Source organism: Caloenas nicobarica, chromosome 5 (assembly GCF_036013445.1).
Source record: "Caloenas nicobarica isolate bCalNic1 chromosome 5, bCalNic1.hap1, whole genome shotgun sequence".
Classification (NCBI taxonomy): domain Eukaryota; kingdom Metazoa; phylum Chordata; class Aves; order Columbiformes; family Columbidae; genus Caloenas; species Caloenas nicobarica.
Genome location: NC_088249.1, coordinates 49,452,915 through 49,480,759, shown reverse-complemented (window position 1 = coordinate 49,480,759; position 27,845 = coordinate 49,452,915). Strand labels below are relative to the sequence as shown.

The window sequence follows — 27,845 nt, the reverse complement described above, 5'->3', positions numbered from 1 at the left end:
CTCTCACTTCTGCAATGTCAAGTATCCGCACAGAAAATGAAATGAGACCTGCTGGGTCAGTGGTTTCTGGGTGATTCCTGGCATCCAAGTCAACGGCCAGCTGTGAATCTGTTCATTTTATTCATACTGTTTAGTTGTACTCTCAGCAGCCAGATGCTGGATGCCTCCTCTGCTATCACCTCTGTGCCATTACCTTTGGCAACCCATGCTGTAGTTGCAATGGAGAATGAGATCAGGCTCAGTTGAGATTGATTTTTCTAGAAAACTACGTCGAGTGGTGCTAATTGTATGTTACTGCCTCTTCAATCTTTATCAGTTAAATCACCTACCAGCGCTCTGATAATCACATCGACGATGGCTGCCAGGGCAAGGGAGCAGTGACCAAGCTTGCACGATTTGGCTTTTTTAAGTGTTGGTTTAATATCCACACTCATCAGGCACTTGGGGATTTCATCAGCACTCCACGATTTATTAAAACAGAAAGTAATGCAAATGGGGAAGGAAGCTGAAAAATGCAGCCTTGCAAAAGCCTGTTTCTTTGCCAGCAGGCTGAACTTGACCTGTGTCCTTGGCGAGGCTAGATCAGCCCATGGCCCCTCTGACAGCCAGGCTGAAAGCAGCCCAGGATTTTGAGATTCTTGCAGGGGGAGCTTTGTGACAAGCTGAGCACAAACCTGGTGTAATGCTCCCTTGTGTGCCATGATGATAAAATTGCCTCGTAGGTCCTGAGCTCTGTTCTTCACCTTGTGTTAGATGCAGACATTGCTGCTTTTGAAGCTCCACTGTGTACCAAATGGTTTTAAATCTGTCTTGTGTCTGTCAGAAGAAAAAAAATCATGTCTGAGAGCAGAGGAAACCTTGACAACCTGGCACTCTCTGAATGCGAAGTTTCTTCCTCTGCTTTTTTTTAATCCCCTTTCTTAAAGGCTGCCGGAAGAAACGGGTCCTTTGCGCTGTGCAAGTTACAAAGAGCAGTTGTTTTTGTGCAGTAGAAGCAAAAATAAAAGTAGGTGATTGCAGTCCTCATAACACTCAGTGCAAAGCTGGATAACATGAACCTCTTCATTGGCAAGGGACAGTACAGTCCTACTGGGACATCTATGGGATGGCACCTTATCAGTGCAGTGAAACTCACCAAAGCCTTGGCAAAACCAGGCAAAGCAGGGACCTGCCACCACCAAGGAAAGGGGCGGGAAGGAGTTTCACAGCTAGGGAGTGGGAAGGGGATGACCACAGCTCCCACATGCTTTGTTTCCCTGTTCCCCAAACTGAGGGGGCCCCATGTCAGTGCCCACCAGCATTTTCCCAAGGATGTGGTAGAGACAAGAAAATGGCTGTGGTACAGAAGTCTCCTTCCTTGGTCAGGCACCACCCTTCTGGAGTGAGATTTGTTACCTCCTGTGCTGTATTTTCTCATGCTTTGCCCAGCCCAGGATGGAAGTGCACAAGCCCTTTTTGACTTACATCCAACTCATCAGCATTGCCTTCTGATGCTTCGCTGACCTCTGGTTTACATTTTCTCACCTTGGGTTAAGGGTCCCTGACTGTGATAACAAGTTCCTCTTGTTTTCAGGTGCGTGCCCAACTCTGATGTTTCTGGGCTGCTCATCATGACTCCATGTAATTGTTGCTCCTGTGCACAAAATGTCCTCATGACACACTCCACCATCCTTGTAGCAGCTCTTCTCTGATCATCTCTGATTCATTGCACAGGCTTGGTGCATACATGCTCTGCCAGCTCCTGTGAGCCTTTGGTGCAGAGCTGGTAACTGCTCACCACGTCTGTTATAGTGTAGTGCCTGATGCACGTGAACAGTGAGGGATGCTCTTATATATGTATTCCCCTGGAGACCTTTCCCTTTTTCCTTGGTGGTGTCACACCTGTGGGTGTTATCCCAAGAGGTGCAGAGATCTGGCTGTCCTCCTCACCTTCTTGCTTAGCTTCCAAAGCCCACTGAAATGATCTCCATGGATGTTTTTGTGCTAGGACTCAGATGCCGTTATGTACCTGAAACCACGACAGAGCCTATTAAACACAAAAGCAATGCCCATCTGTGGCCTGGAGGCTTTCCAGTGGAGCAGCAGGCAACACATGGTGACCCAACCTACCACAACCAGCTTTGTCTTTATTTTGAAGGGAATGACAGATTTGTGCAATTGCAGCCCAGGCGGTCAGTCGTATCCTGGGCTGCATCAAAAGGAGCGTGGCCAGCAGGTCGAGGAAGGTCATTCTGCCCCTCTGCTCCGCTCTGGTGAGACTCCACCTGGGGTACTGTGTCCAGCTCTGGAGCCCTCAGTACAGGAAAGACATGGACCTGTTGGAGAGGGGCCAGAGGAGGGACATGAAAATGATCAGAGTGCTGGAACACCTCTCCTGTGAGGAAAGGCTGAGAGAGTTGGGGTTGTTCAGCCTGGAGAAGAGAGAAGACTTCAGGGAGATCTTGTTGCAGCCTTTCAGTACTTAAAAGGGACCTATAATAAGAATGGGGACAGACATTTTAGAAGGACGCATTATGAAAGGACACTGGGTAATGGTTTTAAACTAAAGGAAGGGAGATTCAGGCTAGACACGACCAATTAATTTTTTTACAGTGAGGATGGTAAAATACTAGAACAGGTTGCCCAGAGAGGTGGTAGGTGCCCCATCCCTGGAGACATGCAGGGCTAGGCTGGACGGGGCTCTGAGCAACCTGACCTACCTGAACGTGTCCCTCTCATTGCAGGGGGGTTGGGCTAGATGACCTTTGAAGGTCCCTTTCAACCCAAACTATTCTATGATTTATTATTTTTCCCCCATTTTCACTTGTTCAGTTGTTCCCCCCTGCCCTGTGTGCTGCCTCTCCAGGTGGCTGCAAGATGGCTGACGGGTGGGGTGAGGGAGAGCGCACCTCGCCCTTTCGGAGGGGAGGGCAGGACTGGGCACAGCAGGACACCTTCCCGTTCCCGCCGTGGCTCTCGTCGCCCGGGGACGCTTCAGCGCGGCTGTGGCCCAGGCCGGGGAAGGCCGCGGCGAGGCCTAGCCGCTCCCGCCCGCGTTGCCATAGCGACGCGGCGGCCGCCCGGCGGGGAGGACTCGGCGGCAGCTGTTCCTGCACCGAGCGCGGCCGGAGGGGGCAGAGCTGAGCCGGGCCGGGCCGCGCCGAGGAGCTTCTCACCCTGCGCCGCACCGGCCTCCGGCCCCGCCGGGAACCCGCCGCCGCCCCGGACCGGTAAGTGCGGGCGCGGCTCCTCCCCGGCCTTCGGGGGCGCCGCCGGGGGGCCCAGCGCGCCTCCCGCTGCCCATCCGCGGCTCGTCTCGCCTCCCCCGGCCTGGCCCCTTCTGCATGGGCCTCTTTCTCTTTCGGACCGACCCCGCATCCCAGGGGGGTGCCGGGCCCCCTTCGTGCACCCCTGGTTCCTGGGGGGCCAGCCCCTTACCCCGGGGGCTGCGGGCTCCTCTAGCCCCCCCATGTATCCTCCCCGCCCCGGGAGCAGGCTCCCCCGCTCTCCCACTTCCCACCCCAGGGGTTGTAAGCCATCCCGGCCCCCCACCTGCCCCCCGCACCCTGGGAAGTGCTGGTTCCCCCAGCCGCTCCTCTCATCCCAGGGGGTGAGGGTTCCCCTGCCCGAATTTGGGGCTGGAGGCGCAGCTGCCCGTGTGTCAAAGCCGAGCCTGAGGGAGATCACCCCGTGCTCCCCGCGGTGCTGGGGTTGCCCTTGCCGGGCATGAGGGGCCGTAGCAGCGTCGCTTTTCCTTCCCCTGCCCGTGCTGGGGAAATTGCGGTGACACGTGTGTGGTTTCAGCCGTGCCCCTTAGTGTCCCGGAGCTGCTGCTTTGTATAGCAAAAGAGATTTTTATGTTTCTCGGGGGTTTCTAATTTCTGGGGTGATTTGTAGGATTGTGGCCTCCAGGTGCCCCAGTCACAGGGCAGGGTCCTGCATCTAAACCCCTTCGAGCTCCTTCCAGGCGCTCCTAAGCCAGATCTTCGCCTCTTTGAGGTAGGTCAAGGTTGTTGTGCTCTTTCTCCCCTGGATGGGGAACGTGGAAATGTGCATAGGCTGTGGGATTTCCTCAATGTCACACTGGGAATTGAACCTGAAGCATCCTCTCCTCTCTTGCTGCACCCTCTGGAGCTGCTGGGCTCCTGCTGGGTGAGAGTGCAGCTGTGGAAATCAAATCTTCTAGTGTCCCGGGCCTCTTTCCTGCAGGGCTTCTCAGCTTTTAGTTTCTACACCTTGCCAGGCTGTCAGAGTTAACAAATGTCAGAGTGCGATCCCAGCTATATGTATTTGGCCTTGTATATTTTCAATATTAGATGTTTACAGTTAAAGACTGGGTGTTTTTACCATAGCATGTAATCTCTGAGAGTCTTGCTGTCATTAGGATCTGAGCTCTTGTGGTGCAGCTGCTGCTCTTGGGTTTGTATCTGCAGTGACTTTGATCACTGCAAGTCACTGTGGCTTTGCCTCTCAAGAACTCGCTTCTTGGCAATGGCAAGTAGAAGGCAATTGAACTGGAGTGGTACTGATAACGATGTATTGTGTGGGACTTGGATGGCAGCTGTCTTGTCCTTGCCTTGTGTTTTGCTTTCTAGGCTGTTCTAAATAAAGGTATAGATGAGGTCTAATAGATGGAGTTACACTAACCTCTTCACCAAAAAATAAACACCAGTATTTAATGATTTACCCTTTTGAATGTCTTGCCTGTAGGATTTTTAACTGTGTCCTACTACTTGTCATGCACACAGGTACAATTTTTCTCCTGATGTTGTGCCCTTGGGCTCATTTATACACTGAGTGCCCGTCGTAGTAAGGAGTGTTATGTTTTGAAGGCAATGGTGACTGGTGGCAGAGATGGATGGCCAAGTTGGAACAGCAAATCTGTGTCACAAGTTGGGGCCCAACATTACTCTGGAAGAAAGTCTCCAGTCTTGTTTGATGCCCAGCAATCTTGTTAATGTCTTACTAAGATGCCAGGGCTGTAGCAGATCCTCCTGCTGCCATTTTAAGAAGGGCTAGTGTGCTGTATTAAGTTACTGGGAGTTAGAAATCACTGTCAGCTTGTCATTTGCTCCCCTTTTGCTGCCAAGATTTAAATTAGCGGGCAAGACAGGGGGAAATCTCAACCTGGCTGGCCAAGGTGACAGCAGCATACACACATGGAAGCAGTGCCCCCACTTTCTTGTGTGTCATGTTTTGTGTTGTAGGTCTCTAGCAGGGCAAAGGTGTGATGAAGAAAAGGGACTGAGGTGCAGTAGCTGGGATTTGGTGTGTCTCACAGCCTGGGAGCTGTGAGGATTTGGAGCTGTGCTCTGATGAGGGTGTTATAATATGCAAAGTCTCCCTTAGGAACTGTAAGCATTCCATGTGACTATACTGTTGTTCTTGCATAACTGTTGTTATATTGAGAATTGTGAAATAGTAGGAGGGAGAGATTTTCTGGAGTAGGGCAGCAGCGTTTTCAGGTGGGAAAACATTGTGCTGTGTTTAGCTAGAGTAAAACACATCTAGATCCAGCATCCCTCACCAGCGGCCCAGTTTTGCACATTTCCCTAAGCAGAGCTTTTCCATGAGTGGTAAAACTTGATCTAGGAAACACCCTCATTGCAGCATATGTGATGACCATGCAGTGCTGTGAAAATAGTTACTTATCCCTGGCACTCTAGGTTTTATCTGAATAACCTGCAGCCGGGAGGCTGTAAGACAAGTGATTGATGGAGTTGCTGCTTCTCCCTCAGCAAGGAGTGCCTAAGTATGGTGCATCATTCCCATCTCCAGTCCTCTAAAGTCCTGGACTTTGGGTTTCCTGCTGGGCTGGGGGTTACTTGTTTTACAGTTGTTGGCAAACCTCTGGATTCTCTTTCACCCCACTGTGGAAATAAAATGCCAAATTCACACTAGCTGCTGGAAGGTGGTATGTCCTTGTGAAATTTGAGAGGTGAAAGGCTTGTGTGGCAAGAAGAAAAGTTCAGCTGTGTTGAAAGTAGATGCGAACGGACACATGTCTTTTGGTGCTCTTGCAACACATCTGCCTTCTTTTAGCATGATGCTTTCCTTTGTCACTTGATCCTTGGGCTCACCTGGGGGCAGGGAAATGCCAGTGTTTTGCCATGTCAACTTTACAGTGCCAGCAAGATGCCCTATACGGGGTGTATCTCATAATGGGCTGTTTCTATCTGCCTAAAATCATATTGTGCTGCCATAATATATTATGCTGCCATAAAAGAGCTTGAAACTAGGCCCCAAGGGGGAAAGAAAAGGCTGGGAAAATGCAAAATATTTTTGTTTGATTGTTAGGAGATTCTGCACTGGCAAGATGATGTGCAGTCAAACCAGGTTTGGAATGGCTGGGACAAATTAGTTTCCTTGTGATCCTGAGTGCTGCAGTTCATGTGTATTACAGTAGGATGCTAATGCCCTGTGAAGGGAGTTTCTACAATTTCCTGTTTTCTAGGCTATTTCAGAACAGAGAGGCTTTCCTTGTTCTTGGCTGTTCTTTTTCAGAGTGGATCTTTCTCCTGTGTTTTTTTGTTTTGTTTGTTTGTTTGTTTGTTTTGTTTTTCCCCAGAATGAAGTTTCTACACAGCTGCTGGCAGGTCAGCAGTGTCCCAGAGCTGTGCACTTTGGCCCTTGACTGAAGTAAGCTGATGTAGCTCTGCAGAGCAAATTAGGTTTGCACCAGCTGAGGCTGGGCCATCATGTGGGAGCCCTCGAGCCACAGGAAGAGCCTGGGCACACAGCCTTTTAGCTTGTCACTTACAAGTTTGTTAACATCCTGTTAAGCTTCCAGTTGGACACACTTATCTCCCAGCTGCCTCTGCTCCATTGTTTAAATCTGCAATACTGTGTAAAGACCAGTGCCTGTGTTGTTCCTTCAGCAGCAGTGCAGGATGGGGAAGGATCTGCCCAGTCACAGTATCCTGCCTTCTGCTACTGCAGGTACATAAGGGCTGGTTATTATTCCTTTTACATCTGTGTATATGTTCATCTAAATCCTTAACTGTGTTTTCAGGAAATGCAAAAGCCTGCTTTGATGCCCACATTTGCACATTTGGGCATTCTTAGAAGTACCCAAACAGCTGCACTACCAGAAAGTCAGGAGAGTTGGAATTACCAGTTACTTATCATGGGAAATGAGCTATCGATACTGCCTAAGCAAGCCAGTGCATTGTTTTTATTTTTTTACTTTTGAACATGTCATACACACTGTGTGATGTTTCATTGTGCGTTTCTCATAAATGAGTGCATGATGGACTCCAGCCTTGCTGGAGCCAGTTGCCTTGTCTGTCTGCAGTGAGACAGCGAGATGTGACTGCAAGCACCTTTTCTCCTCTGCTGAAGAAGTGCCTGAGGTCTAACAGGATAGTGTGTTTTGGCTTCCCTGGCACTATGATTTGATGAAGCCTGCCTTCTTCTGCAAGGCTGAGTCCTCTGGCCTGTGCCTGATTGGAGTGGGAATTGTCATTTGGCCATATGCAGCTAACAGCACGGCGGGTTGCTAGAGCTAATGCTGTGTTGCTCCAACTAATCCTAACAGCAGATAAATAATTTTTTCATGTCCTCTTCTGTTTGCCTTCCAGTGCAGCAATAGCAGGAAGGATGGGTGGACTGAGCTGTCCAATGCAAAACTGGGTGTTACAGTACTGATTGCTGGTTAGTTGCGGTTGTGAAGATAAAGTAACAGAGGGTACAAAAACTTCAGGAAACAGGGCAAAACACCACAGAAACCCAGGGAAGAGACCTTGTCACTCTGGGTGGTTTGAATTTCTGTCTGGCAGTTTCCTCTTACATATCTGCAAATATAAAAGCTTTGAATGCTTACTGTCTTAGGAGGGCTGCCCACATGGAGATTATTTGCTTGGGGAAGGGAAAGGCACCTGGGCAGCAATGCTTGTTCTGTATCATGAGAAATGTGATGGGATACCATTTTTTTTATTTGTGGGGTCTCTGTTGCTCCTGATTTAATGCAGCCTGTGGTGAGCTGCTCACAGGAATGCAGTCTTATGTTTATTTTGTTAAACCTTTTCATAACTGATTCTCATTTTGGTGGTGCTGTTGTGGGTGGGTGGCTATGTGCTGTCAAACCTCCATGTGCCCTGCTCATTCCTTTGGTGCTGATGCTAGCATGTGGTTTATCAGGAGAGCTGTCCAGATTTTTTTTTTTTTTCCTGGGTCTGCAACCTTTGTCCAGAGGCCGGGAGGAGAGACGTTAATCTTGATCCAGCTGAGTTTCACAGAACAGCATGAATTTGAGCAGCTAGAGATGACTGAAGTCCCATCAAAGACTGTGCACGCCCCACTTGGAGTTTGGCTCCAAGGTTGGGGCTCATGCTCTCAATTTAAAGGCTGTCCGAGCTATGAGGAGCTTCATGGACAAAGTGGAGAGGAGGAAGGAGAAGAAAAACTTCCCCTCTTACACAGGACAGTGGTGCTGCTGCACTGAGTGACTGTCTTGGAGAAGGCCATTGGGAAGAGAGAAGGTGTGTGCTTTTCTATTAGAGCACAAAGATATGGGACTTCCAGCAAGTCATTTTAGTAGGAGAGAGATACTGTGCAGGTGAGCTCTTAGTCTGGATCAAGCCAGAAGCCAGTCCAGTAGCCATGATCCTTCATTTCTGAATTCAGCTGCAGCTTCCAGTGAATCCTTTTTGCTTCAACAAGGGGCTGTGCTATGTGATGTGAAAGCTCCTAGCCAGGGTGAGCACTGGCTTTGCATAGAGAAACGTGTGGAAGGAGGTGGTAGCATGTGGTGTGCTTAGCCTGGACAAGCACATCTATCATTTCTGTTGCTACTGAGTAGTGTGTCCTTGTCATTGGTGTGTCTGACCTCTTGCTGCCTTTAACAGCTGTGCTGCCTGTGTGTGTTGGCAGAGGAGACAAGGGCAGTTCCCTGTTGCCTGCTGGGTAGGAGGCGATGGAAATGCCTTCTCCAAGGCCATGTGCAGACTGGGAGCTTGTTTGGGGCCCTGTTCAGTGCTGTGCTCTTTGCTCTGTGATTGTTAGGGATTTATAAGAAAAGAAAAAAGAAGGGAGCGTGTTTTAGGGTCAGGATATGTCAGGGCTAACTGTGAATTTGGGTGCTGCTTTCTCCTTTGCCACAGATTCAGAACACAACCTTGGATAAGCAGTAAAATGTCTGTTTCTGACCCTGTTCCTTACAGCCAAGTAGGGACATAGGGACAGCAGCATTTCCAGGGTTTTTCCATGTGTATGCAGTAGCAATGGCAGCTGTTGCAGAAGGTGTTATCTGATGTAGTAAATGGTCTCTCCTTCTGGGGGCTTCATTTTCCTTTTTCATTTCATGTTGTCTTTCTCAAGGATGGGGTTAGCTTTCTCTTCCATGCTCTGGGTAAGCTGAGCTCTTCTCTGTAAGGCAACAGTAGTACCGTTGGTTCATCTCATCCTTTGGGAGCAGCTGTCGTTCATGAAGGCTATTTTCTAAGGGTACTATTTCTTTTAAAGGATATAAACCACGTTGTGTTGGCCTGACCCCCTTCCCCTGAACTGTCCCATTCACTTCGTTAGCAGCTGTGTACATGAACTGAGCAGCTGTTTTCTTTTTTATGCCTTTTTTTTTTTTTCCCAGAAACTTACACTGGAGATTCATTGGTGCCCCACTCTGGTTCTTCAAAACTAATGGAGAGCTTGAAGGAAATATCTTGGATACTAAAATGATAAGTGCTATGGAAATGCCAGACGCTATATAAACAACTAAACTCAGCCCCCGGCCCTTCCTGAAAGAGGGGTGATTTGCAGAAATACTTCAACAAATGGTCTAAATTTGGTTTTGGAAAGGGGGGAAGAAATGCCTGGCTGCTGCTGAGTTGTGTGTGGGCGTGTGCCCGAGTGCGCTGTGCGGTGTGCTGCCTGCCAGCACGCTCCCGAGGAGGCTGAGCAGGCTGCTCCCGCTGCCTCTGCATGCTCAGGAGGCATCTGCGCGCCGCTGACTCAGGCTCTGCAGCTCTGCCAGGTCCCTGGCGTGGAGCGAGCTCCCACTTCCCTTGCGGTGAGGTTCGGCTGCGCCTGCTTGCAGGGCTATTCTGGTGGAGATGAGCTGTGGCCAGTTTGCAGAGGTGCAGGGTCAGCTTGTGGGTGTGCAGCTTGTGAGATGTTGCTTGGCACGTTGGTGAGATTGTGGGAAGGCCGTGGCATGATCTAACACCGGGTTGTCTCTCATGTTGGTACAGTTACCTGGACCTGGGGCAGTGCAAACTGAGGTAGTCTGAAGCTGGAAGCAAACAGATCAGCCATGACAAAGGGCATGTGCTATTTGGACAGACCTGTGCATATATATGAGGTGACAAACATGCTAGTAGCCTGAAAAGACATGGGAGAGCATTTACATGTCATGGTCAGGGACCCTGATGAACTCTGGCAGAGCTGGCTGCTGTGGCCAGCCTTCCCTCTTCCCCTCCACTTACGAGGTTGCTGCTCTTGCAGGGGAAGGAGAACATTGTTTCCCCAGCTGGTGCCAGACCTGGGGACCTAACATCAGCTGTGGCAGCAACAGAGTGCTGCAAGACCTCTTGTGTGGGCTTTGCTGCTGCACAAGCAGGTTCCCATGTCAGTAGCCACAGCTGACTCAAATGGATGGTGGATTGGAGCCCAGAAGCCCTTGTTAGAGGACCTCTGGAACAGAGCAGTGTGTCTGGTTCCTGCATTGCCAAACCATTGTTAGTCTCCCAACACAAAGCACCTGTTACACTGCTCACTGGCATGACAATTTGTTGTCTCTAATGCTATTTGCCATTCCTGCCATGCATTCTTTGGCAAGACAGTGTTGGTTGGTAGTTAGAGCAGGGCTGTGAGGTGTGATGATTATTCAGTGGTGACTTTTTTTTTTTTGAGAACTTTCTGAAAACAGGTCAAATTCTTAAGCAATGCAATATGAATTGCTTTTCTGAGGATGCTTAATGTGTCAGGTAAATTCTTGTGGATCCATCTTGTAGGTACCAGCATTGCACTGTGTGTGCAGAGTAGCCAGGTAAGACATTTAGTGTCCAGAGAATGACTTTCTAAATTTGACTTTTTCACTTTTTTCCTCTCTTTTTCCTTTCTTGAGTTATCCATCTCCTTTTGCTCTGTTTAGGTGAGCAGAACTGTATGTGATATCATTTGCCTGTAGCCTCCTAAATACATTGTTTTCCTGCTGGGAGTGCCTTACCTGCCTTGCAGCCCACTGATTGACAGCACTCTGGGTGAGCAGGAGCGGGTGGATGGATTACGCCACAGACTCCCAAGCCATCAGACGGTGGTTTCAGTCCCCTTGAAAATTTTTCCACTTGTCACAGAGCACGTATGAGTTTCCCTGGAGGAGCTGCTACCTTCTTTGGCAGTAACATGACCTGTGTGGGGGCGCTGACGTCTGTTTAGCAAAGAACCATTTTGCCGTGATCTGAACAGCTTTGGCGTAAGTGAACAGCTGAGCTGGGAGGAGAGAAATGCTGTTTGTGATGCAGGAGCGGAGCAGGTACATTCATGTACTCCCACAGCAAAGGGACTGGCAGCAGCAGTGTCCTGTGTCACCATTCCTGTTGCTGAAAGGCAAGGGATATTGATTAACGTGACATTTAACTGGCATTTCCTCTAGTGTACTGGGAGCATTAGTCAAATTTTGCCTTCAGCAATGGTAAGTAATGAGATAAGCTTCCTTCCTTGGTAAGGTCTCTACCTGCTGTTGCAAAGCATTTGGGAGGCTGGGAGATGCCCTTTTGTTATTGTGTCTGCTCTTCCTGTCTGGTCTCTTGTACAAAAGGCACCTGAAATAGAGTCTTGGGTCTAGCAGTTGAGGTTGCAGCCTGTACACCAGTGATTGCACACCTACATGGTGGCTCCTGCTTGATGCTTCTCTGTCACATTGCCTTAGGTGGAACCCAGCTCCTAGCTCCAGAGGTTGACACAGGAAGGTTTACATCCTTTCAGACCCTGGGGTTCTGTTTCATTAACCTACAATATTTTAGTGTTGGCACCCACATTGGCAGCTGGCTGTCTTGGGACACTGTGGCCTCGCTACAGGGGCAGGGTGGGGGGTTGCTGGACGCATTGCTGTTCCAGCTGGGCTTGTGCAGTCAATCTTTGGGACTCCAAGTGACAGCTATCAGTTGATGTACAGCCTCACAGGGCTCTGGATTTCCAAGTCTTTAAAATTGTTTGTTCAGGGCCAGAAGCCCTTATCTCCCAAGCATCCCTGGAGGGATTCTTGTTCTATTTTATCACTGTCCGTTGTTTATTTTGTTTTGTTTTTCCAGTGCCCGCAGCAGTCAGGCTACAGGCTGCTGCTGAGAGGGGCAGCCCTGCTTCTCACTCCCGCCTCTCCTTGTGCTGGCCAAAGCATTTGTGTGTTCACAGCTATGCACTGACCTGGGAATAGGCCTGGTCCAAAATAAGTTCCTGTAGTTGCTGTGGGAAGGAAAAGCTCCCTCCTTTTTGGCAGTAGCCTGAAGTTATGCTGGACTAGTGGTTAAGTAACCACAGTGTCTGCTGGGAAGCAGAATCATGTGTCTTAAGAGAGGTGCAATTTCCAGGAGCTAAAAATCCCTAATATGGTTTTCTTCATGAAAATATTTGCATCTTCTCTGCCAACCCACTGTCAAGACTGCATTGAGCCTGTACCAATGCCTCTTTGTGCAGGACAAACTGCATTGTACTATCATTCCGCAACCTGGGGTCTTGCCTGGTGCCTGATTTTTGAGGGGAAAAGTCAGCATCATGTCTTTAAAACACCCTGCAATTCACATGGCATAGTCCTTGCTGCCAGGGAAAGGTGATTGCTTTTCAGGCTGCCTAAGGATGACCCTGTATATTGCCAGATGCACACTGTATGGGAAGAAGTGGAAACAGAGTGGAAAAAACCCCCCCGCCTTTGCTTTGCTCTGGCACAGTCCCCTAGTGTTCACAGGAAAAAGCGCATGCTGCAGAGAGTGCTTGGTGAGCACGTGTCCTTGGAGATGCAAAGAAATACAATCAACTTCCTCTCCTCTTCCTCTTCCTCTCTCTCCCTTGCATGCCAGGAGGCGGTGGCAGCGCCCAGCAGACACCCTTATTGTGAGCACAGCTGATGCTGAGGAAGGCTCCTTGCCAGGGGTGGCAGAGGTGAGGGATCTGGTTACCCTTGAGCTGGAGAGATGGGAGGCTCCTCTCTGAGTGTATCTGAACATTGCTGGAGTTGTGTCTCTCTCTTTTCCTGCTATTCTTTTGCTTGTCCCTGCCACAGTCTGTCCCTTACCGTTTCTGAAGGCTCTGTTCTCATTTTGACATGGGAAGTGCTCATGGTCCTACCTGCCTGCCCCCATTGCCAGGTAGGTGTAGGGAGCCAGTTGGGATTTCCTAACGTGGTTGAGCTCCCACTGCAGGTTCCACGTGCTGCCTGTCTGGCCGAGCTGTCCCCGGCTGACTTTGTGGATGTGGAGGAGACAGGGCCACGTGAGGAGCGGTGTGTGGCAGGATGCTGTGTGACTTGCAGCCCCTGGTGCTGCTCTGTGGCTGGAGGCTGCCAGTGCCATGTCATCCCAGTGGGAAAGGGGGTGCCAGCGGGGTCCCAGGCTCACGGTCACTAAGCAACAGGGTGTCATCCCAAGGCCTGTGATGTGCTCTGGACCACAGAGGTGGGAAGGGACAAGCCAGCTAGCCCTTTGGAGAGGAGATCCCGTGTCTATCATTACACCAAGCACTAGGTGAACAAGCAAGGCTTTTTGCACGTTAAGCAGGCAGCGGGGCTGAGGCGAGCTGTGGGGTGAAAGCTGCAGCGCTTGTGTACTTCTCTGAAAGCCGTGTCAAGGCAAGTACTTTCCTCTCTCACACAGCTATTATGAAAGAGCCAGGGTTTACTGCACCCTTCTCTCCCTTTGCCCTCAGGGCATGCTGGGCTTGTTTGAATTAATGTAATTAGCACATGCCTTATTAGCTCACTAAGGCACAAAGAACTCATGTATATTTGTAGCCAGGTTAAGCAGCTCCTATTAATTTAATAACCGTGTCCTCCTCAGTGCATGGCAACAGTTAATCACTGGTGGTGACTCAGGATCAGCCAGTATGGAGGGAATATGGGCAAGGTATATACGTGTGCGGTTCTCTTTTATTGCATTGTATTTTTATTAATGAGCAGAGCTGTGGATAGAATTAGCAACAGGCACAGTAGACAGCAGGAAGCTTTCAGGGTAGGTTTGCTAAATAGCCAGCCCTGGATATTTCCTGCGCTCTACACTATCTGTAGAAAAGGATCTATAGAATGAATCAGTGTGATATGACACAGACTGGGAGGCAGAAATATACAGAAATAAACTTTAGCAACCTGTGCTTGAACTCTGCTCCAATTGGGTTATGAACTAGGTACTGATAGTGATTTTGCTTAAGTTGTCTACCCTGTTTCCCCTCAGTGAATCCTGGGGCAGAGGAAGTGGTGCTATATTCTGGTACTGCTTGTAACTGAGACTGCGAAGTTCTCGTGAAAGGACATGAAACAGTTGCAAACAGTTTCATTCTCTGCAGTGCTGTGATCCTCCGTCCTTTTTGCTGGTCTGGTTCTTGCCGTGCACAGAGCTTAGCCAGGTCCCATGGGATGCTGCCAGGATGCTTGCCACCAGGTGTGGTTGTGGTTTTGGGTTTTTTTTGGTGTGTGTGGGTTTAGTTTGTTTGTTTTTGTTGTGAGTTTTTTGGGTTTTGTTTGTGTGCGTGTGGGTTTTTTTGTTGTTGTTTTTGTCTTGTTTTTGTTTGATGTTTTATTTTGTGGGCTTTTGTGTGTGTGGTATGTTTTTTGTTGTTGTTGCATTTTCATTTTTTCTTTTCAGAAGATGCAGGTTATGGGGGTAAATGCCAGTTTGTGCTCCACCACCCTGGAATGGTGCAGCCTGTGAGTCCAGGATGGTGGCATCTCTTCCTGTAGTCCTGCACCTGGGATAATAAGATCGTGTACTGCTTCTAAAACTAGTGAGTTATGCATTTCGGAGGCTTTTTTCAGCCAAGATCACTACACATGCAAAGGAGGCTTCCTGCTTTTCTTCTCCCCCTTCCTGTAATAATCATAGGTCATGCTCTTTGCAGTGAGCATGAGCTGGAAAGAGCAGCTGGAAGAGTAGTGCTGGAAAGCAGCTGATGTGATTGCACAGTTTTGGTCAGGTTTTCTGCAGGTAGCTGTTGGGGTGAGATATAGGTATCCTGCCTGGTCCCCCTCCCTCTTTTTCCTTTTCTCATTTGCTCTTTCTCCTCCTTGCCAAATAAGCTTGGGCTGTCAAGGCCTGAACTGTTCTTCGTCATCATGAGTTTATGCAGGAATGTCATTGAGAAGAAGAGGCTGTTACAGGCAGACAGGCAAGGAAACCCTGTGAAATTGGACAGAAGTGTGTATGTGTGTGTAATAATGTACGCTATCGCTGCAGCTGGTGGGGGAACAAGTCAGAGAGGCTCCAGCAGAGACAATGAGCTCTTCTGGCTTGTATCTGCTGAGGACCTGGCCCTCCTGGGAGGCATTGCAGGAAAATAAAAGTCTCTGTGAGATCTCCATGGAGTGACAGGGGATGCACATGAGTTGGTCTGCAGCAGGTTGGAGCAGATAAATTTATTTCTTCTTTTTTAGAGCCTGTTCCTGGAACAGCCCAATGCTTGGCTGAAGGCACTGCGAGTGGTTAGTGGGGTGAGGAGCTGCAATGGTACATATTGTACTGGGAAGGGGAAAAAAAAATTTTAAAGTCTATGGGAAGAGAAATGGTTGCTGAGGCACCTCAGATGCTTGCTGGAGGTGGGGATTTGTTTTTTGGTGGTTTTGGTTGTTTGGTTTTTCCTCCTTTTTTTTTTTTTTCTTCCTGTTTCAGAGGCAGGGAGGGATGCTGCTTGGCTTTGGGTAGGAGGCTTTGTGTGCTGAATCAGAGCAGCCTGCTGGCTCAGAGCTGTGGGCTGCTTGGCACCCACCAAGATGGGGCATTTTCCAGGCCACCTTTTTTAGCCAGTGAGATTTGTTTTTTTTTTTTTTTCCTCTCTCTTATCATTGTCTGTTCACTGGCTTGGACAAGTTTGGAGAAGGAAGGAGCAGCCTTGATGTGGTGGAGCTTAACCCAACTACTTCATTGGTCTTCCCTCGTGCTGTTCTGGTGTGTGTCTTGTTCTACATCTGCCTGAAGGAACATGACATGGGGGAATCAAACTTGGATTTGTGAGTTGTTTTTCTTTTTAAAAGAAGAACAGTTTGTATTTCCCCCCCCGGGCTCCTTTCAGAGAGAAAAAGCCTTTTCTAGGGCTGTAGGCAACATTCTGAGAAAAACATACTCATCTTGTGACACTGTCATGGTTTGATTGCGGGGTGACAATAAAACTGTGGCAGATGTATTGTTAACCCTCTCTTCTCCCTTCCCACTTCAGCCCCTCCCTCTCCCCCCTTCCCACTAAGGACAGGCGATTGGAAGGGAAAGAAGGACAGAGAGAAGAGAGTTGGAAAAATTAAAAATGTTTTACTAATGCTACTAATAGAAATAGGGAAAATAATACAAAATATACAAAACCAATCTTGAAAGTCCCGGCAACTGCTCCGGCAGGTGTAGGGCCGGCACCCGAAGTCCTGGACTGGACTCTGCAGCCAACCGGAACTGGATTCAGTCTGTCACTAGGCCTCAGTTCACAGGGACAACTCGCAAGGTCCTCTCCCAATGTCGGCCGTAAGGAAAAGGGACGAGATCCTCGTGATCCCCCACTTTTATAGGAAGTATGACGTGAATGGGATGGAATACTTTAGTTGGTCAATTTACAGTTCACCTCCTGCTTGCACATCTCGCAGGATGCATCATTATCAATGACCTTGCATTCCATCGCTATGTCTACCAAAACATGTATCTAACTTCCAGGAAAACTGCAGTTAGTAAGAAGGCCTTAGCTGACAGGGAAATTCACTAAAAGAGAAACTTGTTTTTAACAAAACCAGGACAGACACAAAGGTGGTGGTCATCCGTAACAGTCGGTCCTTGACCCAGCTGCTGCCAAACTCTCTGACTTGGGCCATTACCAGGGTTCTGAAGACTTTGAATTGCATCATGTCCATCCTGTGTGCCCCATGCTAGCCCCGGGGCAGGACGGCCAGCTCACAGCAGGGGCTCACAGTGGGCACAGCACTGATATGTACTGGCAGTCCTTTCCCTCTGCAGCATCAGGTCTGGCTGCAGCAAGCCGGTGCTGTCCCAGGAGGACGCACTTCAAGGCATCTAACAGGAACAGCTCTGTGGGTGTTTGCGTGTTGCTCTGGTGAGGTACTGCTACAATTTGGCCTGAAAAAGATGCTTATTCCTACCAGCAGGGCCACTGCCACTCCTTTCTTTCAGAGGAGATTGGTCTGCTGAGAACCAGGAGCCCTGGTTTTGTTGCTTGTGGGGAATGAATGGTCGCTTTCATGCCCCAATACCTCAGCTCAGTGCTCTGTCTCATTCCTGCCAAGTGAACTAGAATCCAACCGTTGCTTTCTCTTGGGTTTCTTAGTTGGTCGGTTTTAATTACTGCTTTATATGTGGTGATTATTTTAAATTGGGAGGGGGGAACCTTTTTTCTACTCTGCTGGTCTCTTGGCAGAGCACCAGAGTGAGGAATTTGCACCATTCATTTTCTTGGTGGTAAGTCCTTCCAGATCAAAGGGTTGGCTCTGCCTTTTCTCGACCACCACAGATTATTGAAGATGAAATACTGTATATAAGTTCTCGTTTGTCTGTCTCCCATCTGCCAGACTCCAACTTCCCAGTGAAGCTGTCTTCTTTCTCCAGCTAATGGTGCATGTCTCTGAAACTGTAATTTCATAAAAACTGGTATAGAGAACTGATCCAGAAGAAGGTGGGTTTAAAAATAGCATCACACCAGTTCGATGTGCGACTATATGATTTCTTAAGTGACATTTGGAAAGGGGCATCATTGACAATAAGCACCCACTTATGTTGAGCAAAGATGTCCAAGCTGCAAACTTTCTTGTACACCAGCATGATCATGTGTGGGCAGTTTTACTATCTGTCAGTTAGCCTGTGCTTTCACTGGCTCTTCAGCTGCAAAATAACGTAGGCCATTATAAACTTAATTTAAATAATCATTTTCTCTAGAACCTGCCACATATATTTAGTTAATTGTATTTGCATATGGATTAGTTGTTCTGTAGCTAGTTTTTACAGATCCTTTTGAATTGGTGCAGGGACTTCCAGGTCAGTATAGACCAAAGGCTGGGGCCCACCACTGTTTTCAAGCAAAATGCTGGGCCTGAATTTTTGCTGCAGCCGTTTTGTGACCTTGTACACTGTATTGCTAAAGATTTTATAAGAGACACATGGAATTTCTGAGTTTTTGGCCCTCTGGCTCCGATACCTCTTGGTCCATGTTTCTGTAGAAGCCATGAAGAACCAAGACTGAGTTTGCCTTTGAGCATGAGTAGTTCCCCATAATTTAGAGGCTTGTTACTTGCCTTGTGAGTGTTCAGAGAAATGAGAGGGGTGTGGGACTGTAGCGTGCTTGATATGGCATTTGTGCAGGGCAGAGGAGCCAGGTCTCTTGAGACTCTTCCACTAGACCAAATTGCCTCTTTGAGAACTTAGAGGAGGCAGGTTGAGATGGAAAGAGCACCAGCAGCTCCCATGGGTTTCCTTTGCTCCCCTCAGTCTTGCCAGAGGTGCTGAGGGCACTTTTAGACCTGTTGTGTCTCTCTCTTGTGAGGGAAGGTACTGCAGTTACTGCCTTGTGAGAGTTTTATTGTGTTGCCCTCCTATGGAGCAGGACTCTGCTATGTGTTCTTAGTGAGACGACTGCAAGCTCATTTGTCCTGCTGAAACCTTCCCTCTGGCTCCTTCAACTTGGCAGCCCCGATGTCTTGGACAGCAAGACTTGCCATGTGAGCCCTGGATGAATGACTTCTAATGGCTGTCCTCACTCATCCCACCTTGCAATTCAGCTGCAGAACCTCCAGGACTGTCCTTGACTGAAGGTCTGTGCAGCCCCTGAAATAGCAGATCCCAGATCTTGATCAAGGCCTCTTGGTGTGCTGCAGTGCCGATACCCAAGCCCAGTTTCAAGATGAGCATCAGCTTTCTGGCTCTTGATCCAGGGCAGTTTCCCAAGACATGCAAAGTCAAAGGGCATATCTGGCATTTGTTCCAGATCAGCACAGGCCTGCTCCTCCAGTCTTTCTATCTGACTTGAGTGCAGATGGCTTAACATCAAGCAGTTGACCTTTGCAAACCTTTGTGCCCAGCCAAAGTGGGATATGGTCTGGTAACTGCAGTGTGATCTTGTTTTAGGACCTGTGAACTGGACTCTGGTTCCTTAGCTGTCCTGGAGTAGAGCTGAGGGTAGGAGACTTGTCAGGGAGAGATTGTGTTGATGCAAGGAGAGGCCTCTGTGGGACTCCTCTTTTAAGCAATAGGGCAAACAGCTTCTGCACTAATCTAAGCAAGTTGCCGGTTGTTTGGCCTGGAGAAGCTTTCCCGATCAGGAAGGCACTTCTCTTGCTGCTCACAGTGCCTTTTGGAGGCCTTTCTCCAAGCCTTAGCTATCACAGAAGTAACGTAAGATGCTTGTTGTCTTAATGCTTAAGGTCTCTCAGCCAAGCAAAGTTGCATGATGCTGTACTGGGAGTGGGGAGCCAGCCTGTCGCTTCCAGCAGGATGCAGAGCCCAGAGAAGAGAGCATGGGAAAATTGGGTGTGTTCCTCCTGCTCCTACTGTGCGGAAGCAGAAGGATTCCCACCTCCTTCCCTGCTCTTTTATCCTCTTCCTTTCCAGTAATATCTGCTGCTCTACTCACTCCTATCCTTGCTTTGGAGTCGGCAGCTAGGTTGGCTTTTACCAGTGCGGCTGAGGCCAAGCAGACAGAGGGTCTGTTGCTAGGTGCAATGTAGTGTCTGATGTCTTTGGTAACTCTTTTGCTTTGCGTTGAGGTGGCCCTGGTGACTGAGGCCAGCAGGCAAATCTGGAGAGAGAGAGCTGCCTCCAGCACATGATGGGACTTTTGTCCCTGAGGTGGGAGTGTTGCTCAAAAAAAGCTCTTGAGTGCTGAGCCCTCCCCATCCTTGGAAAGTGGTGGAGGTCGCATTTCCAAGGTCAGTATCTGCTGTCTCTATTTTGTTTTCTTGACTGCTGCTTGTGAAGGTAACTGAGGCCTCTGAATTTCCTGTAGTCTCAAATCAATCTTGGAAAATATAGTTGCAACACTGTGCATGCAGTATCAGAATATTAGGACATTGCTGTAGTCCCAGGGGATTGCAGGATTGCCCCTTGTGACACTTGCACCACGGCCCTGTTGTGTCTCTGCTCCTATCACAACATTATGGGTAACTACAGTGGTCTGGATAGGTAAAGAATGTGGTGCACAAGTACCGTTGCTAAGATGCGGGACTTTTGTTCATGCCTTGTTTTTTCCTAAGCTGGAATGTTGTAACGGGAGGGTGTGGGTGTTCCTCAGACTGCCAGTTGTGGCTGGAAATCCTGTCTGAAGGTGAAGACCAAGTTGGTGACAAAGCTGGAATGAGAGCTGAGGAGCCTTTGCTGCTAATCAGTAGTTTTGGTCCTCTTTTTTTGCCCTCTGTGGGCATCTAGGTAAATCTATACTGGCACTACATGTGTTTTGCAAAGCCAAGTGCCTCTATAACATGTCTTCAGCCTGAGAACAGTCCTGCACCTCCAGGGATCTTGCCTATTTGTGGCATGAGGGAGATGTTTTGAGGCATTCTTCTATCATCACAAGGTCTCACAACATGGAGAGTTAAGGCTCCGCAGACCGAGGCCAGTTTGCAGATACAGAAACAAAGTTTACCTGCTGTTCTGCAAGGATGCCAACCCAACTGTTGTCACCGTGAATGTGCTCTGGCATTTTTGGCTGTAGATAGGAGAGTGTTGGGCGGGGACACCCATCCTGAGCAGGCAGCAGGAAGCTACACAAGGCAGAGGTGAGTCATGGAGGATGGAAGGGGCTGCAGGAGCTGAGAGCTCTTGCGAGGGGCTGTCAGGAAGGAGGAGTGAGTGCCCTGCATGCTGAGGCTCAGCATTCCCACTGGCTTACAAGCTGAGTAGGCACTGTGCCATGGAGCCTGTCCCCACAGGGGTTCGAGCAGCCAGTAGTGCAGGCAGGTGGTGTAGCACCTCCTCAGTGAGCCTTTGGCCTTTTTCCACCTGAGGCAAGGGGAGGACCTGCCCTGGGTTTGGTGCTTTCAAAGCCCAGTGTCATATGGGGACAGTCAGACACTGACCACAAAGCAGGTGAGTTTGTGTCTGCAGCCCCAGGGCTTCTGCCTGATGGCAGAATGGTACGAAGGGGCCATGTTGTCATGCTGTGCACCCTGAGAGGTGATGCTTTGTGACAGTGGAGGAGTGTCCGCCAGTGTGTTTGAGAACTACTTTGCTTTATTGAGAACTAATGCCCTGCCTGGTGGTGCAAGGAAATTCATAGCAGTTTCTGCTTTTGAGAGCCTAATGGCAAGCAAGCAGCAGAGATGAACCTCCCACTGATTCCCTCCATCCCCTCTATCCTGAAATGTCCTGAGCAGGCAAGAGCCAAGTCTACAGCTTGTCCCTGGATGAGATGTCCTGGTGCTGACTCCCTCATGTGCTTTGTGACCAGCACACACGCATGGCCTCCTTAGAGTTAAACCTGGCGAGAGGGGTCAAGGACAACAGGAAGAGGTTCTTCAAATACATGGCAGATAAAACTAACACCAGAGGCAATGTAGGCCCACTGATGAACGGGGTGGGTGCCCTGGTGACAGAAGATACAGAGAAGGCAGAATTACTGAATGCCTTCTTTGTCTCTGTCTACTCTGCCAGAGGCTGTCCTGAGGAGCCCCGTACCCCTGAGGCCCCAGAGGAAGGCAGGGCAATGGAGGAGTCTGCCTTAGTTGATGAGGACTGGGTTAGGGAGCAATTAAGCAATCTGGACATCCATAAATCCATGGGTCCAGATGGGATGCACCCGCGGGTGCTGAGGGAGCTGGCTGAAGTCATTGCTGGACCGCTCTCCATCATCTTTGCCAAGTCTTGGGAAACGGGAGGGGTGCCTGAGGACTGGAGGAAAGCAAATGTCACTCCGGTCTTCAAAAAGGGCAAGAAGGAGGCCCCGGGTAACTATAGACCAGTCGGCCTCACCTCCATCCCTGGGAAAGTGATGGAACACCTTATCCTTGGTGCCATCTTAAGACATATCAAGGATAAGAGGGTCATCAGGGACAGTCAACATGGCTTCACCAAGGGGAAGTCGTGTTTGACCAACCTCATAGCCTTTTATGAAGACGTAACAAGGTGGATTGACGATGGCAGAGCAGTGGATGTGGTCTACCTTGACTTCAGCAAAGCATTTGACACCGTCTCCCACAGCATCCTCACGGCAAAACTGAGGAAGAGTGGACTGCATGATCGGGTAGTGAGGTGGACTGCAAACTGGCTGAAGGAGAGAAGCCAGAGAGTTGTGATCAATGGGGCGGAGTCTGGTTGGAGGCCTGTATCTAGTGGAGTGCCTCGAGGGTCAGTTCTGGGACCAATACTGTTCAATATATTCATCAATGACTTGGATGAGGGAATTGAGTGTACTATCAGCAAGTTTGCTGATGACACCAAGCTGGGAGGAGTGGCTGACACGCCAGAGGGCTGTGCTGCCATCCAGCGAGATCTGGACAGGCTGGAGAGTTGGGCGGGGAAAAATTTAATGAAATATAACAAGGGGAAATGTAGAGTCTTGCATCTGGGCAGGAACAACCCCAGGTTCCAGTACAGGTTGGGGAATGACCTGTTGGAGAGCAGTGTAGGGGAAAGGGACCTGGGGGTCCTGGTGGACAGCAGGATGACCATGAGCCAGCACTGTGCCCTTGTGGCCAAGAAGGCCAATGGCATCCTGGGGTGTATTAGAAGGGGGGTGGTTAGTAGGTCCAGAGAGGTTCTCCTTCCCCTCTACTCTGCCCTGGTGAGACCTCATCTGGAATATTGTGTCCAGTTCTGGGCCCCTCAGTTCAAGAAGGACAGGGAACTGCTGGAGAGAGTCCAGCGCAGGGCCACAAAGATGATTAAGGGAGTGGAGCATCTCCCTTATGAGGAAAGGCTGAGGGAGCTGGGTCTCTTTAGCTTGGAGAAGAGGAGACTGAGGGGTGACCTCATCAATGTTTATAAATATATCAAGGGTGGGTGTCACGAGGATGGAGCCAGGCTCTTCTCAGTGACAACCAACAGTAAGACAAGGGGTAATGGGTTCAAGCTGGAACACAAGAGGTTCCACTTAAATGTGAGAAGAAACTTCTTCTCAGTGAGGGTGTCGGAACACTGGAACAGGCTGCCCAGGGGGGTTGTGGATTCTCCTTCTCTGGAGACATTCAAAACCCACCTGGACGCCTTCCTGTGTAACCTCACCTAGGTGTTCCTGCTCTGGCAGGGGGATTGGACTAGATGATCTTTCGAGGTCCCTTCCAATCCCTAACATTCTGTGATTCTGTGTGATTCTGTGATCTAGAAAACAGCTTTTCTTAGGAAGTATTTGCAGTTCAGTTGGCACTCCTTAAACCTCATTGTTGCGATGGCAGCTTTGCTTCAGTCCTTAGCAAAACTTGGCAGGGTATGCACACCTTCAAATATGTTCACACTGTGAAAGAAAGCGGTGTGCTGATCCCAGAAAGTTTCTCCTGTTCCAGCAGGTCAGAGTTGCTGATTGCTTGTCCCCCCGCCCCGCCCCACCCCCCCCTCCTTGACTGTGAGTGGTCACATGGATGTGTCCTTTTGACACAGGGGATACTGGCATGGCTTTGCTCCTTCCTCTCAACCTCTGAGCCCTGCTTCTTGATATTGGCTTCTCTGTCTGGGGCACTGATTTTGTCTGCTCTCAAAACAAATGGAAATATGTGGAAGGGAATCCTGTCTTTTCCTTCTGCTGTTTGTTTTCGAATCGAGGTTGTAGTTTGAATGTTTGCTTTCAGTGACAGCTCCAGCATGTGCTGGCCTCCAGTTCTGTCTCATCCCTGCCTGACCGCTCTGCACAAATGTTTGCACTGGCACGAAAACAGGTATGGGAACGCATGTTCCGGTGTAGGGAGGGGATGGGATTGCTTCTTTCGGCCACAGTGCCAGCTGATGTTGGCTAAAGGTCTTAACGTCAAAATGGCAGCCTGTGTGCACTCAGATAAATTGGCATGTCTGACGGTCTGCACCCGAGAGGAGGGGAGAGCCTGGAAATGGGAGAGCTGGCAGAGGGCAGAAGCAAAGAGGTGGCCTCTGTGGGGGGCTGATGGCAGGATTTGGGGGAACTGGTGGACTGGGAGCCCGTGGCTAGCTTGCAGGATGCCAGTGGTGGCTCTGGCAGAGGGAGAGCAGGAAGAGAAGGGTGCTGAGCTGTGGGGACCCCCAGGGTCAGACTGCAGGCTGAGCAGTGGCATCTAGGGGTAGAGGTGGTGACCCACAGCTGTTGGCAGTGCAGTGGCAATAAATGCGATGCGCATGGTCGAAGAGGTGTGGGTAAGCTTAACCAGTTCCTCCTTCTGTGATGTCTCGTCATGTGGAGATGTTAGGTGCCTGTATCTCCATTCAAGCTTGCCAGCAGCACACAGGGCATGTGATGAGACTGTGTGCTCCTCTCCATGCCCCAGTCTGGGCTGTGATCTTCTGGTAAGCACTTTTCCTTCAGGTGATAAGATGAGAACCAAAGGTTGTGAGTCCAGCCCTGTGCCTCAGGCTGATCAGGAGTAGGCAGGTCTGCAGGAGGCAAAGGCTGGCCATCCTGCAGAAAACCTTACTGACTGGATCGTGTAGCTGGATGAGTGTCTGTGATGTGTGGTAAGGCAGGGGAGCAAAATAGCCCCATTTTACCAAGGGCTTGGGCTATGAGGACCACATACATCCACAGCTGGCTAGGTTTGCATTGTGGTACCCCCAGTCTGTTCTGTTGTGTTGCTTTCTGATGCTGGATTTTGGGAGCTGGGAAAAGAGAGAGGCTGGGTTGGGGAAGCTCCTGCGCTATCTGTGTGCAGCAACATGAGCTTCAGGCCATTCACACTGCTTATCTGCCTAGCAGAGAGGTGGTTCCCCGTGCTGCGGTGTGTGAGTTGCTCTGAAACTAATTTGCTTGATGATTTTAATAAATGTAGAAGGGACATCCTGGTGTGTGAGTAATGGGGCATTAATCCATGCCTAGCTGTGTTAACAGCACTCTAGGAAGGAATTAACTCCACATAATGCATTGCCCGTGCAGCTCTCACTTTCTTAATTATGGGATGTTCGATTTAGGACCTCCATTCCATGAGGACTGCTCAGCCTTTTCAACTTTGAAGTGGGTCTCTGGCAGCTCTCATTTCCTCTGCCGACCCGCTACTAGTTTCCTCTTTGCTCCTCTGCTCCTCATGCCATGCAGGTTCCCAGTTCCAGCAGTGCTGTTGCCCGCCAGGCCATGGAGCTTAACCATACGAAGGCTTTCTGAGGCATTGGCATGTTTGGGTGCTTCTGGCTTGTCTGCTGCCTTGGTGCAGGTGCTGATGGGAGGTTTCCTGGGAAGATGCAAGCCCTGCTCCCTGACCCTGCTCCCATAGGAAGCCCTGGAGCTACACCCTGCTTGGCTGCAGAAGTTTTGCTTGCCTGCTTTTATTTGCATTTTTCGGCTCCTGAGAGCACCGTGTTCCTAGGGGGGTACATAGGACCTTTCTTAATCTCTTTCCTTTCTAGGTTAAACGTATAATGTTGTTCTGGATTTGTTTTTTAAATATCCTATAAAATTACCAGCATTCTCTTCCCAGCCAGTGTTTTTCCTCCTCCCAGACTGCAGGACAGCAGCAGCTATTTTCCTGCCCTTGGAGGGACTGGGGTCTGGCTCCATGGCCAGGACACTGGAGGTTTCATCATTCACCATCTTTTAAGGAACTCAAAGTTCTGTAGATTACGGCAAAGTGCTCAGGTAGAGTTTGCAGTGACTTTGGGTTTGTTTTGCAATTGGTCATTCGCTGGAGTTCTGTTTAAAGAGGGCTCAAATAAGCTTTCCACTTCAGTGCATTAAAATCCCTTAATGCATTAAAATCCCCAGCCACAGACATTCAGGCCTCTGCTGTGCCAGATGCTGTGTAAACAGTTATCAAGTGCTGGTGTCTGCTGTAAAATGATCACATTGTTCACTTCCCCTCGCTTGTCTGTGAGTTGAGTAGCTTTTGTTAGGGGAGATGATACTAGTCCTGGCATTTGCCATACAGCCAGTACTAAGGAAACCTGTAACTTTGCCCAGTTTTAAACCCAGGAAGATTTTTTTTTTTTCTTTACTCCTTCCTGCTGTGCAGTAGCATCTGTTCCCTGGTGGGAAGCAGCAGCAGTTTTCCAGCTGGGTCAGACAGCTGGAGAGGGCTTTGCAGTTACTGGGCAGGTGGAGAGCTGAAGCCAAAAGAAAGAGAGAGCTGAAGTCAAAAGAAAAGAAGAGAGAGCTAAATCCAGCTGTCCCAAATCTCTCTCGGTGCAGTAGCATCTTCTCCAACCCCCATCATCTTAACTTGTGTCAGCAGGTAAGGAACAACCTTGTGATACATTTGTGTGTCTGTCTCAATCTCTCACTCTTTCAGCTGCCTGTCAGTGGTGAATATGAGCAGCCTTGCTGTCTTCTCTTGTGTTGCCCTTTGCAATGGGTGCCAGGCCCCCTGGGTGCCCGGCCCCCTGGGTGCCCCTCTGCAGGGAAGGGTGCAGCAGAGGCAACAAGGAGGGAGTTTGCCAGAGCTTGTAGTGGGGTGTAAGGACTGCTTGGTGCATGTATTTTGTCAGAGCTGCTGCCTCAAACAGAAATATCCTATTGAGAGTATAGACATTATTGAGTAAGTTTTCATGGTTCAGGGCTTGTTTATTCCAGGGTCATGGGCTTTCAGCAGCTAGTCTCGCTATATTTTTATATTTTGGTCTTATTCTGGTTAAATTGATGAAGAATTAGATTAACTTGAAAGAAACTACTCTTGTGAACATGCATGTGAAAGCACATGCAGCAAAAGATGTAAGCAGTTTTCACTCGGAAAGTGCGGTCATAGTTGATCTGGAGATTTTCAAGGTCTGCTTCCATGGATTAGTCAAGATCAGGTAAACTGTCTGAAGAGGGGTCATGGAAGGGATAGAAGGTGTAATATTCTAGTGTAGTGGGTGAGGTTCATGGCAGTGTTTTGGAGAGGAGCCCTTTTCCTTAGTGAGCTCCATGTGCTGGTCTCTCATGGTTTTGGCTGAATGTGGGACTCCAGAAAAGGTGGTTTTAGCCTCATGTTGTTCAAGTGTGGGACTGTGCAAGTGCTTTTGTGGTGCCCTGTCCTTCGCATTTGATACAACAGGGAGGGGGGCAGGGTAGTGCTGAATTTTGTGTAACCTCACCCCCTCTCCTTCCCGTACTGTTTGTACTATTACCAGTTCTTTGTGCTTTCAGGGACCTTTTATTCTCAAGAGCGCCTCTGGCCCTCAGGTTGTATCTCCAGAACAGAAACGTTACCCTGAAAGCCACCTTGTTGGATGTGAGATTCTATGTGGCTTAGGAAATTTGCAGTTAAGGGTCAAATTCCATTCCAGAGGGAAAGGGCAAAGGTATCTCCTCTGCTTCTGGCTTGCTACACAGGTGGCAGCTGGAAGGGGAGAGGGAGGAGAGTGGCTGAGTACTGCTGAGATGCCTGCTGAAAGCATGAGGAACCTGATTCCTAGGTTGGAGGGAAGCAGAGGACAAGGACACCTACAGAAAGCTGAAGGTTGTGGCCACTTCTGAAATTTTCTCCAGCATCCAGGTTTCTTTGTGTGGTGACTTCTGCCAGCTCTCATTAAACAGTAGCAATTAGGAGTCCTCTGAAAACCATTTCCTTCAGACTTGGACCTTCAGTGCTGTGCCAGTAGGAGTGGTCCGAAAGGCAAAGTCACATCAATAGCTTGGGGAGGGGGAGGCACTACTTAAAAGACAATGTT

The 27,845-nt window shown here is 49.3% G+C and overlaps 1 protein-coding gene across 2 annotated transcripts in view; it reads left to right on the top strand.

The window, feature by feature from the left end:
* The first annotated feature begins 3,125 nt into the window (after positions 1–3,125).
* SLC25A22 (solute carrier family 25 member 22) overlaps positions 3,126–27,845 on the top strand; it is a 56,204-nt gene continuing 31,484 nt past the window's right edge. The window contains exon 1 of one of the 2 annotated variants that reach the window (XM_065635696.1): positions 3,126–3,209. The gene's annotated coding sequence lies outside the window, so the exon portion shown is untranslated. The remainder of the gene's footprint in view (positions 3,210–27,845) is intronic. The other variant, XM_065635697.1, reaches the window with a different exon arrangement.